Source organism: Lasioglossum baleicum, chromosome 13 (genome assembly GCF_051020765.1).
Source record: "Lasioglossum baleicum chromosome 13, iyLasBale1, whole genome shotgun sequence".
NCBI lineage: Eukaryota > Metazoa > Arthropoda > Insecta > Hymenoptera > Halictidae > Lasioglossum > Lasioglossum baleicum.
In genome coordinates this window covers 7,420,052-7,440,773 of record NC_134941.1, presented here as the reverse complement: position 1 = coordinate 7,440,773, position 20,722 = coordinate 7,420,052, and positions in this window count along the sequence as shown.

The following is a 20,722-nucleotide window of genomic DNA, read 5'->3' as shown; positions in this document are numbered from 1 at the left end:
AATTGAACTTCGAGAAAGAATAGCTTATTTTGTCCAGTTCAGTGGTGTAACATTGCTACATTAAGATATATTTATCCTGACGACGTCAATAAACTTCGTACGCGTTTTCAGTAAGGAAAGATCGAAGTGAAAAGCATGCTTCGTATTTGATCGTCAACTTTGCAAGAACAATTGCGGCGCGTGTAGAGATGTTTGCAAAACATCGTAATCGTGCTGCGTTAGCAGGGGACGGGTAACTCGATCCGCATTGTGCTTCTGAAGTAAGCAACGTGTATTCAGAATTACGTTCATGGATATTCATTAGCAATACAAATGTTCATTTATTGAATCAGTCAGCCTCGCATTTGTACATTCTGGAACGGACTAGTCTTCGATAAAAGCATAAGAAAAGGGAAGACTGGTACAAATCAATTAAATTACATATAATATTCATCTAAACCAAATGGTAAAAGGGAAAGCGAAATAGTAAAATTTTGTCTAAATCCAGAAATAGTTATATTATCAATAGTAACAATTAAATAATTATTCGTGAACTAACATAGTTCACTTAAGAAAATAAAAATCGACTAGGTCCTAGGAAACTCAAATAATAGAATAAAGTTCAGATCTCATTAATTAAATTATTTAGGATCTTTTAGTATTGGGTTGGAAAGAAAGTTCGTAGCGTTTTCAAATTAAGAATCGAAGATAAAATCAAAAGGTATTTATTCATATGTTTATCCAATAACACGAGAAGTTACCTCGAAAATGGCAAAAAGTAATAGAATAGAATGGAACATATGTTATTGAATAAATATCTGAATTTTGGCTTTCATTTTTGATTTACAAACGCTACGAACTTTCGTTCCAACCCAACATTTCATAGTCAAAACATAGTAACACATTTGTATATTTATGAATAAATAAAATGACTCGAAGTGACTGCATTCAGCCTAATCTAAGACGGCACTTGCACCAGAGTAGGACCATTCGGTGTCGATAACATGACTGAACACAGTCTCAGGCTGTTATGTCTCGTAATCAGAAATTAAGAACGGTACCTCATCAACGATGCCACAGTCTCTTTCAATCTGGATGCCGTCGGCACAAGCAAGAATGCTTTAAGAGACCAGAGTTAGGGTGGACACCTACTCGATTAGCAGATACGTATGTAACGGGTCTGTGGTATTCAAGGGAGTTCTTTGTAAAGGCTCAAGAACTTCGTGCCTTTATCGTCGAGTTCCCGACTGAGCCTCTTCGATGTTTGATAAAATGGCAGACGAATCCCTCCATTAACATTATCTCTTGTCAACCAGATACACCGGCGTAAGCTACGCAGACGCAGCTCTTTAGCAGGCGACTAGGGCAACTTGCTCTAAATGCTTCAGAGAGTGTTAAGAAAAAGATAACGTTGGTTCACAGCTTGGTTCGCCTTGGGCTATTAGAAACGAAGAAGACATATTGTGTATAATAACACTGTCCAACAAATTTCAACTTTTTTTGTGATTTCAATATACTGTTGGGTCCTTCTTATAGAGTTTCTTGCGCTGATTCCGAATCTGGTTTTAATTTTTTTCCTATACGTCCAGTTTTTGAAAATCATGGCTTTGAAAAAAAAACATATTTTTCAACTTTAAACAAATATTGTGATGTTATTATAAAAGATATTGAATTGTTGTTTACAGCAAACGATTCTGTAGACTTTCCCGAATACAGTGATGTCCAATATTAATACATTATGATTGTTTAAACATGTTTAAACAATGATTAAAGACGGAGATGCACCACTTTTGCACCAATTTTTGCGGATATTTTCGAATTTATCTCAAAAAATAAGGGTCCAGCGAAAAATTGAACTATACCGCGCGAAAGAGCAGACTTTTATCTTGAGAAACCCCCCTGTGAAGTTTGCATGGTCGACGTTTTTACCGAACCAGAAAGCAAAATATCTTCGCCCGACATGCGTTGACGCCAGTGGTGCTCTTCCACTAGCGTGGTCGTTCGTCGGGATACGGCGCGGCGCGCTGCGCTGCGGTGAAACAGCGCGTGGCTATAAGCGCGCAATTATGTCAGCTTACTTAAATGTAATATTTTATTAAATGTTATATTATTGTTATTTATTATTTATTAGTATATTTATTCTGTATAAATTATTTTATGTATTTTTTAATGTTAGTCTCTCGTTTATAGTATATTTAATACAAAAAATACCTTTTGTAACAAAAAAATAATTTATTCACACACTACACTATTACACTATTTACAATGCTAATATATATGTGTACACTATTCAGATATAATACACTACTAAAATACATATATTATATACACAACAACTAAAATACTATAAATAACTATAAATGTTTTTTATGAAGTTTTATACGTAGCAATGCAGATTTGAAATGCTTGACACGACTGATTTCAACACGATATTTTGAAATAAATGACGGTCTACGGACAACGGAATACATACAATGTAAGGAAAGTCTGCAATGCGGTGACTGAAAAATTTTATTTTCAGTAATTGTAGTCTTATCTATGTATTGTAATTATAGTGCCAATGAACACTCGAGATTCTTCCGAGTAAAATAAGTCCAAACACAATATAAACGGGACTATTTTTATTGACTTAAATACATAATTAAAATAGTTTGCTCCATATTAAATCGATATAGTGTATTATATCTGAATAGTGTACACATATATATTAGCATTGTAAATAGTGTAATAGTGTAGTGTGTGAATAAATTATTTTTTTATTACAAAAGGTATTTTTTGTATTAAATATACTATAAACGAGAGACTAACATTAAAAAATACATAAAATAATTTATACAGAATAAATATACTAATAAATAATAAATAACGATAGTATAACACATTTAATAAAATATTACATTTAAGTAAGCTGACATAATTGCGCGCTTATAGCCACGCGCCGTTTCACCGCAGCGCGCCGCGCCGTATCCCGACGAACGACCGCGCTAGTGGAAGAGCACCACTGGCGTCAACGCATGTCGGGCGAAGATATTTTGCTTTCTGGTTCGGTAAAAACGTCGACCATGCAAACTTTACAGGGGGGTTTCTCAAGATAAAAGTCTGCTCTTTCGCGTGGTATAGTTCAATTTTTCGCTGGACCCTTATTTTTTGAGATAAATTCGAAAATATCCGCAAAAATTGGTGCAAAAGTGGTGCATCTCCGTCTTTAATCATTGTTTAAACATGTTTAAACAATCATAATGTATTAATATTGGATATCACTGTATTCGGGAAAGTCTACAGAATCTTTTGCTGTAAACAACAATTCAATATCTTTTATAATAACATCGCAATATTTGTTTAAAGTTGAAAAATATGTATTTTTTTAAAACTCCATTTTCTCAAAAACTGGACGTATAGGAAAAAAATTAAAACCAGATTCGGAATCAGCGCAAGAAACTCTATAAGAAGGACCCAACAGTATATTGAAATCAAATTTGGTGTTGGACAGTGTAATTAGACTGCATTTATGAGAAAAATGAGCAAGTGTAAACAGTAGAATAATTAAAAGAATTTAAGAAAATCTGTATATCAACTTTTCAACTCACTAAAATCATGTTAGGTTCTTGTTTGTTACAATCGATGAAGAAAATTTTTATTCTGCTTAGAGAACACCCGTCTAATGAGAATGTAATGAAAATCAAATAGAAAGTTGCAGTTTATAAATTGTATACAAGTGATTTCAAAAATGTATGTAATTTATTTTGTACAGAGTGGATATGATTTTTTATATTTTTGTGGAAGAAACATAAGGTTTTTGGTCATCTTAGTTTTCTATATTTATTTGTTATAATCTGCTATAGTTGCATATATGTTATTAAACAGATTGAAAGATTTTGGAATTAGTGTAAATATATTGTTACTGCTTTTACACGGTCGAAAAGTCACTGAACCCTTTAAAATTCTGCGAATAGAATTCTAGCTCGAATAAGTGCGAATTTAAAACAAATAAAGGAGTATTCTGTTTTGAAATGGCGCAGTGACATTTTGGCCACCATGTATTTTATCATAAAAATTCGAAAGTCGGTTCACCATGGTATAAAACCCTGGCGTGATTCTGCATTGTAACTATTGTATTTCATTTACGATTGGATTGGAAACATTCGTGATTATTTTCCAGTGATTATTACGCACTCTTCCGGCGGCTTCCACAGGTCTCGTGTAACTTTTCGTGGTACGCGGTATAATACCAAGAATGAAAACAATAATTAGTGATGTCACCAGCCGTCAAAAGCTCGTGCGGTATCGCTGTTCTGTTATCGCGGCCGTTTATCGTTTGTGCCACCACGCAAACCGTTATCGCCGCGTGGAACGCTCCGTGGCCGAAGCGTGCGAATGTTTACGACTCGTGTCTGATTCTTGTTGCTTTGATTTCATCAATGGAACCAGAAGAGTCACGTTTGTCGGCCGAGCTTATTATGTGACTGTACGCATTCATATTCCACTTGTAAAACGACGACCCCCGGTGAATCTCAACTGGAGCTAGGCAAAATATTATTTCGAATATGTTAATTAATGGGTTCGTGGATTTTTGTGCAGAATAAAAATGGTCTTCATTCGTTGCATGATACAGCAGCTACATTCATGTTTCTTTTTAAATAATTTTAATAAGTCAAATATATATAACACAACAGTATTTTAAAATTATTTTTTTATGAATGCGATTCCTGAGGTCATTCGAAATCACTTTTTCCTTTACGAAAATGTGCTCCAGAAACACTGACCAATCAGAGCGCGGCTACAGCGAACGAACCCCGGCTCGACCAATGCCAACTCCGCGCTCAACGAGCCCGACGCTCTGATTGGTCTGCGTTTTTCGTTAATAACTCCTCAACGAGCCCCGAAAAACATTTTCGTAAAGGAAAAAGTTGTTTCAAATGGCCTTAGAAATAACTTTGTTCAAGAAAATGCTACATTTTGGGATATTCTGTATACAAGTACCCTTTAAAATGAACACAGTGGGAATGTTGTATTTTTTACAGAAGGTTACATTAGTTCAAAAAAATGTTTTTTTTTTTAAACTAGTTCTTTTTTGAAGAGCGCAACTCTTAAAACCGATTGTGTTATTTAAAGAGCGCGCTATTGTGAAATGTGGAGTAATCAGGCTAACTTCAGTTGCGTGCTGCAACGATGATTTTTGTAAACATTTTGAAAGTGTACGGCTCGCGTACGAATGGGTGCAAAAATCGGTGTTCACTTCCTTTCTCCTTGGCCTCTTGAGTGATTTTACAAGCGAAGTATTGCGTGCACGTAAGAAGTGGTAGCCCGGTTTCCTTTACCCTCTTTCTCGTTTGGATCTTTTTGCAGTTAATTGCGGGGCCAGGACCTCGACTTTATTACACGCCAATCGGGATGCATCTTCCACTTTGAGGGAAAATCGCACTGAGCTAACATCCTGAACCACGCGAATGACATTAAATTGCGCTTGTAACGAGCGGGGAAGAACGGTCGAGTCCATTGTAAAATGGTAATCGTATGAAAGGAGTGTCTGCAGCCATTTTGCAATCTAGAGTTGATGGGAGCATAAAAATGTAAAAATCTGACATTACATTTATTTTCAATATTACTGTATAGGATTGTATTACACGTAGAAAGTATTACACTGTATTAGACAACTGTACTAAACAAATTCTTAGGGAATATGTTAAACTGCGGATCTTTATGCACAATAAAAATTTTCTTCGTCAAAGATCGGACTAGACACCATTACACTTATTTTCAATATTACTGCATACGATATCACACATTGACCGTTATTAGAGAATATATTAGAGAACATTGTCTGTCATTACTAGACTGCGGATAAAAATTTCTTTTTACTGTTAGCAATATTAATAAATAGAAAACAACAAATGGACGTTCCTAAATCGTTTTAATGTTTCTATTACATCCATCTACTTTTCTCATGCTCTGAAAATTATGTAAATTTTAATGTGTGCTCATCTCGCACGTGACTTTGTCACAGAGTGCAAGCGACATTTCGGGCCCGAAGTTTGGCATGTACCGAGGCGTTCCTGCAGACGCGTAAAGGAGGTAGTAAATCCCATTGACGGTGTCGGGCCAGGGTTGAAAAGAAGCTGTGGTGTCCGCCGCGGGATGGAAAAGTTGAATGCGGAGCGGTAAATCGCGGGCAGAGGAGGACGCGTGCTTGCCAGGGTACGCACGCGCTTCCTTACACGCGAGTCGGAACGCGGATGAAAAGAAAAAAAGGGGGAGGGGGAAGAGGAGAGAATCAGAGGGCCCGGAGTCAGAAGACGAGACGGAGCAATAGCGCGCGAGAGAGAAGAGGGGGGCCGACTGGGCAAAAGGGGGGCCCCTGTTAGAGGCTACCGTGAGAACGAGGCAAGGCCTTCCGTCCCAGACGGACCCCGAGACCAGCGCGCGGCTTGGGCCCGACGCGCGCGACGAAAGAGGGGGAAAAGAAGACGAAACGCGGGGGCACCTGGGTAGAACGGGAAGGAGAGGGGGCGGGGGGTACGGCCGCGAGCTGAAGCGTGGCAAGGTGAGGCGCACTTCGAGACAACTTCGGGTCAAGCCCCGGGACTGTAGAGAGCAGCCCGGGACCCGTGCTCACGACAGAGACAACGCCAGGCGCGAGCCCCACACGCGACTCGCACACGTCCAGGGCCCCCGAGACGCGAGAGCATAAACCGCGTTTCTTTTTACGCCGCCAGCTTCTCTTCTCTTTCTCTATCCTTCCACTCCGTTACAACGTCTCGCACGACCTCGGATTTTCTTTTTTCCCCCCTTTGTTTTTTTACTCTTTTTCCACCTATAGACGATCTCCCTTCTCGAGCGCTGTAGGCGCGAAGGGGTTGCTGCGATCAGGAGCACCGCCATTTTCCAGCAATTCAAGAAAACCGAGGATTCCTTCGAATGTGCTACTCTTGGTCAGAGTTGGGCAAAAATTTAATCAACGATTGACGATTAACTTCATCAATCGATTGATCCAATCGTCGATTTCTCGATGATTTCTTTTTTTAATCGTACACATTAATCAATCGATCATGATTAAAATTTTAATATCGATTAATACCCGACTCTGCTCCTGGTAGACAATGTCTTCTAAATGTTTCGTATTATTAAAAAATTTCGGCTGTGACGGTTGTGCTCATTTGTTTTCGAATCTTCTAAATTCGTCTTCACTGCTCCATGTTTCACTTACTGGTCTAGAATCACTATGTGTTTCAACAGGCTGGAAACACGGTTCTAGATTAATTTTGTTTCCGAAAGAACGAACAAGCTAGTGTCAAGCACAGTTGTTATAAATGAAGTAATCGCTTAACTAAAATGATGATTTTGTATTCATATAAATCGTCCCCCTTTCCTCGTTGCGGGACCATTCCATTATGGTTCTTAAGAGCTGAGTGAAACTTTTTAATAAGTAGGTATGTCACGTCGTCAGTATTACAGTTTATGTTACTTTCTTCAGTTTGGTACGCATGCTCATCCATATTATAGTACATAAATGTAGCATGATGTACGGCATTTCATTTTCTTCTGTCCACCAACCTCCAGTGTATTATTTCAAATAATTATCATAAAATACAATTTTCGATATTTTCATGTCTGTAATATGTTAGTAATTTCCCACGAAAACGTCTCTATAATTTTAACCATTATGAAATAACAAATCTGGAACCAATGGTAAAATTTGTTCAATCATTCTGCTGTCTGTAATTACAGCTACCAATTTCTGTCGTAGTGAATCTTATTCAAAATAAATAATCATGTCATTTTATAACAATTTTGTCGGAGGAAGCGGATAGAGGATTGCGAGGGAATGTTAACGTACCTTCCCTGTCTACGTTCTGGTTAGTAACCCCCGTCCATTCACAAAGATCAGATTATGTATCGTGAATTAGGGGTTGCCGATGAATTGATGGCGAAGAAAGGAATACGTTGTGTCGAGCGTTCATGAATGAAGCTCGCGTACGCACGAACCAGGAAGAGAGGGAGCCAAGCAATCAGGATATAAGCTAGGTGCTTCTGGCCAAATTCAAATTCATTGTTGTTCGATAAATATTCATGAGTGTCTATCGCACGGTGTATTTTGAATGGGCCCACGTGTTCCTCGATCGTGGGAATCGTACGGTTGCGTTAATGCACGAAATAAATCGGTTACAGGTGGGCACATGTGCCGGCCATTCTGGAAATTGTCATACATTTTTCATTTTCAGGTGCTCAGGGTTCCACATTTGAAATTTAACGCTAAACCTAGGACTCAAATGAGAACCATTTTACATTTTCTATTTGACAATTATTGATTGATGAATTGATTGATGGATTGATTGATGAATTGATTGAATACATTGTTTGACTCCAGTATATATTATAGTAAAAATCGCACGAAATATAAATAAATTGAATCTTGTTATTTTTATAATGCCATACACACATTAGTCACTTTTGATGGTCGGTAGGTTTAGTGTTAATTCCATTCCATTCAAAGATACCAACGCGACATGAAGATTTAATTTTTAATAACTCTAAGGATGCCACGTGACAGGTCCCGTTGAACGCGCTCTGATTGGCCCGTGGTTTTTCGTGAATAATTCCTTAACGAGAAAGTTACTTCAAGTGACCTCAAGAAGTCTTTCTTACTATGTCATTCAAGTCGGGAGAATTTCCTAACGCTGTGACGGATTTGGCTCTGTGACATGGTGCTCCATCGTGCATACATGTTTATTGGGATCTCCGTGATCCTAAACACGTATAAAACGGATTGGAGTTTACGATATAACCATATTGTATGATTAAAACCACACTGAGAAAAAAAAGTAGTTACTTCAATAACACGCGTGTTATTGTAATTTTTTTTACTTCGATGAATATCAATGTATTCTTTTCAATAGTATGAATTGTCTATCATGAAATGATTGAAAATATTATTCGATTCAATACCGTACATTATTATTCGTAATATTTCTCTTTTTCCTTCAATCAGATATGTTGTTAAAAAAATTTAAGAAATGTATTGATTTATACTGGAATTGGTTTGAGGCCATATCTTATTTTTTTTGAAAACATTGATGTCAAGCTATTCGCTTATATGATCGGCGGAAATGAGTTTTGCTATTGAAATTCAATAGTATTAAATATTAAAATAAGTTCATATGATATTGGCACTATTCAATAGTACATCTTATTGAATCAACATATATTTTTTTTGTTTTGACAGGATTTTTTTCTCAGTGGATGAAAGTGAAATTTTTTGTACGTGGACCAGTGAGTGGATCCTGCATACTTCGAGGACAGATAGAATGGATCTGCGACAGCGAGAACTACCGCATTCGTGCAACTTATGAGCTGAAATGTGTACCGGATGTGCGGCATATCGGTGAAGTTGATGTATGATCATTTAGCAGGGCACACCTGCCTGTTCGTACTTGCTACTTTTGACGGATATCGCGGAGGTTCGTGGTGCCGCGGGATGATCGGAAGCATTACGAACGAGGATGGCAACAGGCTTGACACCCGAAATTTATGTATCTCAGTAACGGATAATAATGCCGGGAACTAACGGGCTTAATCGTCGGTGTCGTCGGCGAGCAATAGATCTTTGTTAAGAAACGTAAGCGATCACGGGTGAAAGTTCCCGATTCAACCGTGACCGGTAATCTGTCGAATTATGGTGTTCCTCTTTTTCTTTTTTATCCGCATGTTCGTTTAATAAATTGGAGGTTGCCGATTCGGATAATTGCTTGTTTCCGAGATAATTACGACTACCGCGAGTCATCGAACTACCGATTTCATATACCGTATTAAGGAGTTAGGACACAGTAATATTTTGAAAAAATGGAAAATTTTCTTTTTGATAGAAAAATTACATTCGTAAACTTTAAACGCGTTTCTCTCAGTTACGTTTTTCAAAACGGTGTACAAGATATCTGAGAGTTCTACCTTAGCAATTACATTAAAATTTTATAGTTGTCTTCATTATCGATTTTTTTTTCATTTTCCCATTATTTTGTTAAGTATAGATAAAAAAGCAACTATTTTACCGAAAAACATTTCAAACATTTCGGTTCACCCTCTGAAGAACGACGCCATTTTGTTGGCGGAATGGACGACGCGCAGACTCCCAAGCACTCCTGTTATTTTCTCTTTTGCATATATTTCAGTATTTTGAAAGGAATTTCAAACGCAAAGTTAGAGAACACTAAATAGAAAAAATTTTCGGAAACCACCCCTTTTAAGATTTTATATTTGCAGGACAGATTTTTGTAAGTTTGATTTTGATGTACCAGTGTGATCAACACGATAAGAATAATGTAACGAATGAAATACTTCTGACGACGGTAATATCCCCGAAATCTTTCATGTGATGGGAATGTGTGTTGATCACTCGCTGCTTAAACTGCGAATTTCTTCAGGTATAATGCGCGATGTAAGATGTGTAATTACGTTTAATTACATGACATTGGTGGGTTGATCGGTGTGCTCGTAGCTATATAAAGATTATTTTCTTGCGTGGCTTCCACTCATCGTTTTGTTGCCTTCTTACACGCGAATATGTCGCGTTGTCATGCGAATTCGGATCCACGGCGACTTAATGAACAGTCTCTGGAGAAAAGTCTCCATTCTACTTTGTGAATGTATTTTTTAAGGCAATAAGTGTGGGTCCTTGAACACGAAAGCTGAGATAATTAAGTGTTTTAAAACTTGGTTGCAAAAATGTACCAGATCACATCAAAGAAGAAATACATTCCATTGCCAAAACTATATTCCACCATTTTCTCTGTATTCCCTCCATCTTGTAAACAATTACTAAATCTCCAATTCGGTGGATAAAATATTTAAATCTAAAACAAAGTTACTACTGATTGATTGTGATAGCCACGAATTAATTTGTACAATGATCAGAACTTCATCCCTAATAATTTTACAAACGAAAAGACGAAATTTATATTTATTGCGTGTTAGTTGCAAAAGACAACAATTTTATTTATTCCTAAAAGAAAGACACAATATTTATATTGAATAAGTTCTGTTTGAAGAGTTCGTCACGAGTCTGATGTTAACGGATAACATACAAATGGAGAGTTAAGTGCAAAAGAGAAGTAAAATAGTCTGGTCGCGAAGTAAAATAACAAATTTTCAAATCAAACAGAACAGGTAAACCTCTTCGACGCAAACACACCATTGCCGAGGAAATATTAGCCGAGATAATAGAGCTGAGTTGACGAAAAGCAAGATAAAAATGTTATTTGGATTTGAAGAAAAGTTTATTCCGATAACACTCTGACGATAACCAACCCCTAGAGGCAACAAACCTCAGAAATCTATTCCTAGAACTTTTGAAGTTAGGGGACCACTTCTCCTGGTGAAAAAAGTGAGTTAGTATTTTTAAAGTAGTATTTGCTCATGACAATAATTCAGTATCCCCGGTTTCACGTAATCACTAGACTGCGGATCTTTATGCAGAATAAAAAACGTTCGCATTGATTGCAGGACACAGGAGACGAATAAAAATTGTATTCTTCTTTTAATTGTCCTATTTTGTTGAAACAAATACATTAATGTCCTTAAATATTTGTCACATGTCCACTGCTTTAACTCTTTGCAGTCGGAGCTATTTTAACTTGAAAATTAAACATTTCGTCCGACCTAGAATAATTCCACTGTATATGAATCTTTTCATTTTATGGATATGAAATTGATATAATACCACGCACAATACTTAAATGTATAGTCATTGATTACATACCAATATATTTAATAATGTAAACAATATTGTGAATAATGGTACAACAATTTTCCAGTGGTGACTCTGAGTCACCCCTCGACTGCTAAGGGTTAAATTGTACGTACCCATTCTTCTCATAAATGCATAAAATCCGCAGTCTAGTAATTACATTGAACGTCTTATTTACCAACATGATTAACTCTTATAGTAAATTGGCGACCTCTTAGAAATGTTTGATGGTTACTAACATAGAGCAATTGTTACAGTAATAATTTAGTACTCGTGGTTTCACGTAATCACATTGAACGTCTTAATTATCAACAGGATTAACTCTTATAGTAAATTCGCGACCTCTTAGAAATGTTTGATGGTTACTAACATAGAGCAATGTTACAGTAATAATTTAGTACCCTTAATATTCATTATCAAGAGGGTTAACTCTTATAGCAAAATCGCGACCTCTTAGAAATGTTTGATGGTTACTAACATAGAGCAATTGTTACAGTAATAATTTAGTACTCGTGGTTTCACGTAATCACATTGAACGTCTTAATTATCAACAGGATTAACTCTTATAGTAAATTCGCGACCTCTTAGAAATGTTTGATGGTTACTAACATAGAGCAATGTTACAGTAATAATTTAGTACCCTTAATATTCATTATCAAGAGGGTTAACTCTTATAGCAAAATCGCGACCTCTTAGAAATGTTTGATGGTTACTAACATAGAGCAATGTTACAGTAATAATTTAGTACTCGTGGTTTCACGTAATCACATTGAACGTCTTAATTATCAACAGGGTTATAACTCTCATAGCAAAATCGCGACCTCTTAGAAATGTTTGATGGTTACTAACATAGAGCAATGTTACAGTAATAATTTAGTACCCTTAATATTAATTATCAAGAGGGTTAACTCTTATAGCAAAATCGTGACCTCTTAGAAATGTTTGATGGTTACTAACATAGAGCAATGTTACAGTAATAATTTAGTACTCTTGGTTTAACGTAATCACATTGAACGTCTTAATTATCAACAGCATTAACTCTTTATAGCAAATTCGTGACCTCTTAGAAATGTTTGACGGTTACTAACATAGAGTAATTGTTACAGTAGTCAGCCATTTAAGGCCATGAAAGAGGAAAAAAGAAATCTCTGGAAAATGAATAACTTATGCTATATTCGGAATTGGGTTTTTAGGGTTAGTCAACGAGAACTTGTGCAGTGACCCAATAATTTAGAGGACAGCGTCGAGTGTTAACGACCTAGGGTTCTGAAATAGCTCGTAGGTGTCATCAAGCTGGTCGATCGACAATTTGGCGTATGTCAGCTCTCGGAGCACGAAGAGAGGCGGCGATAGAATCAGCGCGGCAGCACGTTACTAATTAACGTGCGTCGCGTATGAAAACCGTGGTTGTAGAGGAGCATTAGCGACGGGTATATGGAAGAAGAAGAAGAAGAAGAAGAGAGGCCGTCGAGCAGGACAGCTCCCATTTTCCCTGGCGATGAGGAAGCTGATTGGAGCGTGGGCGTCGTCGTAGCGACTTAAGCATGAAGAAGAAGCAACCGGGAGAGTTGTTAAGGACGCGCCGGTGGCCGCGGGAGCGGAACACGAAGAGCTTCCTGAAACGCTTCAGCGCGAACGGCCGCTCCGTTCCCACGAGTCGCATGATCTGTGCCTCCCGCTACACGCGTCAACAGACTATCCGCGAAGATGAACACAGATAAATGGACAAAGAGAGCCGATATACTTATCAGCGGCTAACCGACCAGACCGGACGCGCCGGGGATAGGAAGAAGGAAGGAAGACGTTCCTGCAACCATCGATTCGAATACCTGACCGATACAGTTGGAGATTTATGGCCCGTTGAAAATGTTGACTCCGATCGGTGAAGATTCTTCCGTCCCTCATTTCGCTTCAACAGCTTCCTGCCAGGATCTACCGTCTTCGTGGATCCTTCTAGGCTGATTCATCGACTCTTGATTGAGGGTCTGACAAAACAAATGATTTTTAGGATTTTTTTTTAAGGAATTTCTTGACAAGAATTGAATTGAAAGATACTTCTTGTACTTGAAGACTATCTACTTATTTCCACAAAAGGTCTAGTCTGGTAGGTCCAACAGTTATGCTGAACATAATTCTTAAAAGTCATTTGTCTTCACGATAAAATCAGGGATAAAACGTGACAGTTATCCTAAACGTGAAAAGCAACTGAGACTTGTTTATTATTTAAGTTGAGGATATTCACCACCTATTATTAACCTGTAGTTACAACATTATTTTTGTAATTATTAATACACAGATGACATTATTGTTCTTCAACATGATATTGTTGATTCAATTTAATATGGCTATTCTGAGAAAAATGGATTTGAAAAGATGAACATTTTTGGTGTAGTTCATACAAATGTCATTTCATTGATATCAAAATTATGATATTTACTAAACGAAAAATTATAGAATCTATTTTGCAATGTATTGCATTATTCCGTAGAGGAATGCAACGTGTTAGATAACAGCAAATGATACAAATTACCGTACTGCTTTAATAAATAACCTCACCATAAGCGAGACAAAAGAAGCAAAGTACTACCTGTAGAAACGCCACGTGGATTCTACGGGTAGACTCGTTTCCCTCGTGTGAAGCGTGGCTGACACGTGGTGGTACGTGCCGGCATTCCAAACATCTTCCGATTGCGATATTACGCGGCGCAACGCGTTGGAAAAGAATCTATAATAGTAATTTTTCGGTTTTTTTTATTTTTGGCTGAATTTACGCCGTGCTAACACTGTTTCCACTTACTAAACGCATCAATGAAATAACTAGACAACGGATTTTATGCATTTTTTTTTTATGGAATAAATGAGTAGGTGTAACTTAACACAGTGAAAACATTAGAAGAACTTAAAAATGCTGTTATGTTATGTTAAAAATCTATTAAACGTATTAGGATAGAACATAAATTTCTACTTCACTCCAGTTTGTTACGATCCAGGAAGAAAATATTTATTTTGCATAAAGTTCCGCTGTCTAGAAATAACAATTAGAATTTCTTTTTATAGAAAAATGAATGAGATAAAATATATAAATATGGAAAGTAAAGAAGTATATAAAAATTATAATAAATTAATATTATTATGTTAATATAATATAATATATAATTATATAAATTAAATTATAATTACATAAATTAAATTATAATTACATAAATTAAATTATAACTATATAAATTAAATTATAATTATATAAATTAAATTATAACTATATAAATTAAATTATAATTATATAAATTAATATATATATAATTATATAAACTAAAAAAAAGTATATAAATATAAGTAAATATTTATATAAATAAGAGAAGACAGAATAAAAGTTGAAGAAATTATAATATTATCTATTCATTATTTATATTATATATATCATTAATTATAGCGAAATTATAGCAAGGAGAAATTCGGTCGGAGGAGAAGGGTGAAAGTACATACGATGTTCAATTACCCACGAATCAATACAAATATAGCGGATGTGTTTTTTCAGTTTATACATTAAACAGTTCATTAAATTTTTTGTGGAATCGTTATTCATCGTTATTGTACTCCCTCTGTTTCGTAAAAGACGATCCAATTATTAAATGGGACCGGAAGACAAGTTCACATTTTTTTGCGGTGCGACACGGTTAAGTGGGGCGCAATTTACGCGTTCCGCAAATCACGGTGTTGTTTGATCGACATGAACTGTCGTTGCCTCGAGTCAAAATGCAGGGCCGCCGATAAAGACATTATCTAAAAAAGTTCGCGGAAATGAGCGAGCTCTATGAGTTTGCGAAAAGATGAATGACTTGCTTGGTATGCAGAGCATTGGAAATGGACCAACTGAATATCTTGGTTGTGATGATACAAGAACCAGTTTGTATGCAATTTAAATGCAAAGTATCAAAAGACAAATCCGTCTTAAAAATAACGACTAAGAAAACGCTTTTTAATTTTTCATATTTTAACGAATTACTGGAAAAAATAAAGGAGCCTTTGCAAAATGTTAATGTTGCGCTGTTAGTTAAAAAATGCAAGTATTATGTCTGTGGTTGTAAGGAAAAATGCCGCATGTCACAATTTCAAAAAAAATCGAGTTTTTATTTACTAGACGAAAGTCATGAAAACAAATTCGAAAGGCTGATCAAGACCTTAGACATATTGACAACTGACACAGACAACTGACAACCACAGATATATTATATTAAAAATTTAGAATTAAATGTTATATGAAAATTTTAGAATTAAATATTATATTAAAATTAGTTTTTATAATTAGTACCCATTAAAAATCGATCCAGCCGCTGATTAAGAGGACTTGTGTCCCCACTGTACCTTCCCCTACCCCTACCCCCATGCTTCTGCCACGGGCCGGTCACGTGACTCCGCTACTGGTAGGGCGAGGGTAATTTTTCCCCTCGATTCGTGTTCCCTCCCCTGATCTGGCCACAGCAGCCACGAAATTGTGAAAAGCATCCGCCTAGCAGGGTTCGCAGTAGCAACAAGAATATCTTGAGCAAATTTTTTGCCCGTGGAATACGTCTGCGAGTCAACAATGAGCCAGAGGTATAATGGAAACGTCACCGTTGCGATTCACTTCCATGGGAAAAATCGAGCCGAGGGAACAGCTTGTAGCTCTGAATTCGAACACCTGGATTTTCCAGAAATGAAAGGGCCACGCGACTGTGAACACGCGGAGGATCACGCCTCGGAGTCAAGTGCCTCGTTACCAAATCGTGGGAATCTGCTGGCCGCTGGATCAGAAATTCGACTCACAGACGGGGCCAACAGTCGGATTCGAGATTCGTCCCACTTGTTATCCACGCGATCACCACACGCTTGTTGCCCGGTGCCCGAGGTCCCCTCCGTCGGATGTGCCAACGAACATCCATTAGGCTTGAAACGGACCGTTCACGTCGATTAACGGAGTTTTTGGAAATCTTGGTCGTGCCACAATCCGAAAAAGATCGGTTGTGAGACTCGTAGACTGCCGATTGTACGCATTTATGGCGAAAATGGCGAAACAAGAATTTATTATTAGTTGAACACCATGTATGTACAACCTATTTAAAACAGAAGTAACAGGATGTTACAAATATGTTATACGTCCTGGAAAGGGATGATTCCTGAGGTCATTTAAAGAATTTATTATTAGTTGCACACCATGTACAACCTGTTAAAATGATGCAACTCCTCTTTCTTATAATTGATGCAGGCAATTTTTACTTTTCGTGATGAAGATTCTGAACAGAGTCTAATAAATATGTATGTTATTAATTTCCTTTAAACAGAAATAACAGGGTGTTCCAAATATGTTATACGTCCTTGAAAGGGATGATTCCTGAGGTCATTTAAAGAATTTATTATTAGTTGCACACCATGTACAACCTGTTAAAATGATGCAACTCCTCTTTCTTATAATTGATGCAGGCAATTTTTACTTTTCGTGATGAAGATTCTGAACAGAGTCTAATAAATATGTATGTTACTAATTTCCTTTGACTATAGAAATAACAGGGTGTCCCAAAAACGTTATACGTCCTTGATAGGGATGATTCCCGAGGTAATTTGAAGCAACTTTTTCCTTTCGTAAATGTTCTCCGCTGCTCCGTTACAGAGATATTAACGAAAAACACGGACCAATCGGAGCGCGACTGCAGCGAACGGACCCCGGCTCAGCCAATGCCAGATCTGCGTTCAGCGGGGTCCGACAACGAGTCGGACCCGTCCGCCCAGCCGCGCTGTGATTAGTTCGCGTTTTTCTTTAATAACTCCTGAACGAAGCCACGGAGAACATTTCCGCAAAGGAAAAAGTTGCTTCAAATGACTTGGGGAATCATCCCTTTCAAGGAAGTACATTTTTGAAGAATGTATAGGCATACGACAGACAATTCTTTCTTTTTCTAAGAAATTATGACAGGGTAGTTTTAATAACTGCGACCGTAAAATAAATCGTAGTGCAAGGGGAATTTTAAAATTTGGACGTGTGTCCTGGACGAGGTGGGCGACGTTATGCCTCCCTCTCCCTGAAAACTGGACAATACAGATTTCCCAAGCGTCGGTCGGCAACAATTCCCGTGTCTTAAGTAGCCTCGGGTCGGGATTCAGGAAAAAAAGAAGGCGAGCTGCGGCGTAGAGGTATAGAACCGAGGAGGGGGAGGGGAAAAAAAGGTAAAAAAGGAAGACAAGGGGAGAAGGTCGGATGGCAGAGGCACGAGATCCTTCCCACGTCGACGAAACGTGCTGAAAGCGTGCTGCTCGCGTGGCCGTTAGACCAGAACGTCTTCGGGAAGGGAAAGGAGGGGCATCGGTGCATCGAGCCGGAATCTTTCTCACGAACGAAGAGGACGTCAGGTGCAGGACCTCCTTCAGGAAGTACAACGGTTCCTTACAAGGATTCGCGACTTCTGCCTTCCCACGCTCCTCCAGTTGTAACGGCCAGATTCGACTCCTTCTGCCCCCACCAACCTTTTAGCCCCTGTCTCGTACACCTCTCTATACCCCGGTTCTCTATCTGTCCCGTCTATCTGTTTGTCTGTCCGTGTGTTTTCTTTTCGTTACTTTACACCGGCTGATTAACGGCTTCGGTGGATCGGCGTATGATCGAATAGGTAGGAAGAGAAATTAACATCCTCGGGCTATCACTTTCTTCGGCGTCGCGCAAACCATCAATTTCGGACAAACAGTCGGACGCGCGCGGACGTTCATTAGGCCGCGAAAGCGTCAATTCGGCAAGGCGTTCATTTAGGGAAATGTACTCGGATTCGCATCACGCGATTTTATGGCGATCGTGAAAGCTGTCGTTGACACATGCAGGGTCCCGCTTTTGGTGTCATTTTAATTGTCGGGTCCTGCAGATGGAGATTGAATTCGTCCCGGATACGTTATAACAGGATACGTCTGTCTCAATGAAACGATCCTCTGTATACTTGCTTTATGCGTTCGCTTTCGCGTTATTAACGCACGATCAACGCGTTTAACGAGGTCTCCGAAGCTTCAAGTTTTGGAAGTCGTAAATGTTACTTTACAGCTATTCAGGTATGCTTTTGACGATGGCGGACTGTTGCAGGCTTCAGACCTGTTGACTGGGTGAGAAACAAGCGACAAGTGGGAGTTATTTTCTTTTAATTCTGATTTAATTTAACCCTTTCTCTAACAAGGGAAGGACCCCAAGTGTCCGACTTTGATTTTGATAATTTTTTGTGAGACGATGGTATATGGATGGCATATGATGTCTGCAAAATATTAGGCGTAGTTACTCAATAATTTTAAAAATACAAACAAACTTTCATACCTTGTTGATATACCATGATATGCAGCTCAAGTTTTTGAAGTTCCATTCTTTATATCTTTAAAACTATTGAGCTAACTAAACTACATGTACTATTTTGCAGACATCATTAGGGATCCATATACCATCATCCCACAAAAGATTATCAACATCGAAGTCGGACACCTGGGTCCTAGGTCCTTCCCTTGTTAACGCATGCAGGAAAATAATAAAATTGAATACATACGAATTGTAGATAATGTAACTACTGCAAGCTCTCTAATAAGATTGTTAATAATTGTACTACATGAAAAGTTTCTTTTATATAAGAATGTATATGTTATATAAGAATCCTTTTTTATACATGTAACAACACTAAACGAAATCATTGGACCTATATAAAAGTTTGTGTAATAAATAAATTTAGGTGAAGATAATTTCATAGAAAATTTTAATTTTATAGGAGGGATATTACTCAAATTTATTAGGAGTCACTTGTTAGTTCATGACGGAAATTGTTGCTTAATTGTAGATTTTGAAGATCATTTACAGAGTGACGTGTTTATGTGAAGAATAAGGAATTTTTTTAGCACACTGTCGTAAGATCCCTCTTCCTGCCTGACATTCGATTAGCTTTAACACGCGCCAGCGCACAAGACGCTTCCACTCTAGTGAGCAACTTCCGTATAAACACAAAACACTCGGTTTCGCCGCAGAATTTTCACACAATTGCAAAAGATTCAGATTTTATTCCGCTTATTAACATATTTCATGAAAACACGTTAGTGGAAATAATTATCTGCTGGTGCGATCGCATCTCTTCTACGGAAAAAAATTAACATCGCGAATAGCATAAACTCTACTGCGCAATTGTCGTAAAAATTCAAAATAGAAGTTAAAATGGTGGTTGCGCATTTTTCCTCATGCATAAACATCATTCTCTTGAGAACTGTATAATTTTCTAATGGAGCGTCGTCGTAAAAAGTTTCTTAAATTATGCATTTTCAATTTAACTTTCTTTTGTCATGTTAATGTCTGTGTTGCAAAAGGATAGATATAATTATGTGTCTCGGGCAATTCAGTATGCTAACAATAAGTTGCATCACTATTTTCGAAACAGGAGTTTTTCCCATGAAAATGTGTATGGAAATGATTTTAAAGAGTGATCTATATGTAGACCGCGGATGTTTATGTATTTATGAAGAATTTGATTCGGTGAAATGTAAAACAATAAAGGATTAGAAAAATTTAAGAATATTGTAATGTCCTTTTCAATGTAACAAAGTCATTATGGGATGAAATCAATTTTTATTTTATTCCAGTTACCCCCACAATCAATGCAAAATGTTTTTATTTTGCATAAAGATCCGCAGTCTAGTGATCTATATTAATATGTTCATTGCACTGATAATTCTGAATTACAATAATTTTAGAAACCTGTAATATACACTGCTGTGCAAAAGAACGAAGCACCCGGCCATATTTAACAGAAAAGCGTGAAAAATCAAATAAGAACACAGTCATTTTTGAAAAAGGATTCCGCTGTTTAATTTTAAATGCAATAAATCAATCATTGCATAATATAATTTCTACATACAGATATTGTTAGTCATTATATCTTATAATTATACTGGATGCTTGTTTCTTTTGCGCACAGTAGTGTATTTCTAGTAATTTAGGATCATTGAAGAAAAAAGGACATTTCAAAA